Genomic DNA, 1,499 nt, shown 5'->3' on the forward strand with positions numbered 1-1,499 from the left:
TTCTTATGACCCATATGAATAGTAAACTTACTTAGATAATGTTTCCTAATCTTAAGGATAACTTGTGGTTTCTAATTTTTTTAAGCTTACAAGGGATAAGGCTTTCTTCGTGCTTTTACAATTGCCTTGATGCATACACAATTACCTTTTTTGTGTTGCATTACCATACACCCAATTTCTAGTTTTGAAGCATCACCGTATACCTTTAAAATCTTCTGTTCCTTCTGGTAAGGCTAGAATTGGAATTTTTTGTTAATTTATGCTAGAGGCTTCTTTTTGTTTAAGTTTTTATTTAGAATTAACTGTTTTAGCTTAGTTAAGGATATATCTATCTAAGAGAATTCCTTAATAAACTGCCTATAGTATCTGGCTAAATTTACAAGATTCCTAATTTCCATTTAAGGATTGCGAAATCTTCCATTTTAGTGATTTGCTGCTATCTTAGCAGGATCTAAGTGAATACCTTCATGATTCATCATGTGACCTTACGTAATTTATTTCCTGTAATCATAAATACTTCTCCGGCGGGTGCCTGGAGTTTCTATAAAGTTTTTATTGCAGAGAATTCGAGCAGGGTTGGTTACTACTCAATCTATTTCTAACACACCTCAAACTCGGCTAATTTTAAAGGAATTAGATTGGCGAAAAATTCTATGACCTGAGAGTTCTATATTTTCCTTTTTGCCTATTTTGACTGTAAAGATTTGCCTAAGTTTGATTAATGATAGGTTAAGAGTTTTGACAGAATGAAGTATTTATAAAACCTTGGTTTGCACCAGAGTTAAATAATACTCGTACCAACTATGATGTCAGGAATGAGTTCAGCTTCCTGAGTAGTTAATTGAAAAGCTCTTGCGTTTTTCTTAGTAGTCCCTTCTGCAGGTTTCGTCTTTTCGTTTGCTGAATTGCCTAATTTCGGGCAGCTTGTTCTGAAGTGTCCGGGTTCTCCGCAATTGTAGCAAGTAATTGCCTTCTTTTTCCTGCAATCCTCTTCTCGATGTCCTGTAATTTTGCAAAAATTGCAGCATCCTTTGCATTTTCCAAAATGCTTTCCTTTGCAGATATCGCAAAATGGAATAGTGGAAAATCGCCCGTTTTCTCTTTTCTTAAAATTGTTACTATTACCTATATGAAATTCTTGGGAAATTTTCTGGGCTAAATCCTTCCTCCTATTTTCTTCCCGTGTGCGTACCACTCCGTCAGTTAGAGTGTTAGCTAATTCTACCGCATCGTCAATTGTGCGAGGTCTCGCAGCTTTGACAATGTCACGAATCTCACTAATCAAACCCCAGATATAGCGAGAGATAAGTACCGGTTCCGGCGAAGCCAGAGTAGGTACAATTCTGGCATACTCAAAGAATTTTAAAGTATACCCTCGGCAATCTACGTCCACCATTCGGTGACTTAAAAACTTATTTGCCATTTGCTCTTTTTCATATTCGGGACAGAATTTCCTTTCTATTAATCGCTTAAATTCTTCCCACCCCATGGCATAGGCT

This window comes from Helianthus annuus, chromosome 16 (genome assembly GCF_002127325.2).
Source record: "Helianthus annuus cultivar XRQ/B chromosome 16, HanXRQr2.0-SUNRISE, whole genome shotgun sequence".
Taxonomy (NCBI): domain Eukaryota; kingdom Viridiplantae; phylum Streptophyta; class Magnoliopsida; order Asterales; family Asteraceae; genus Helianthus; species Helianthus annuus.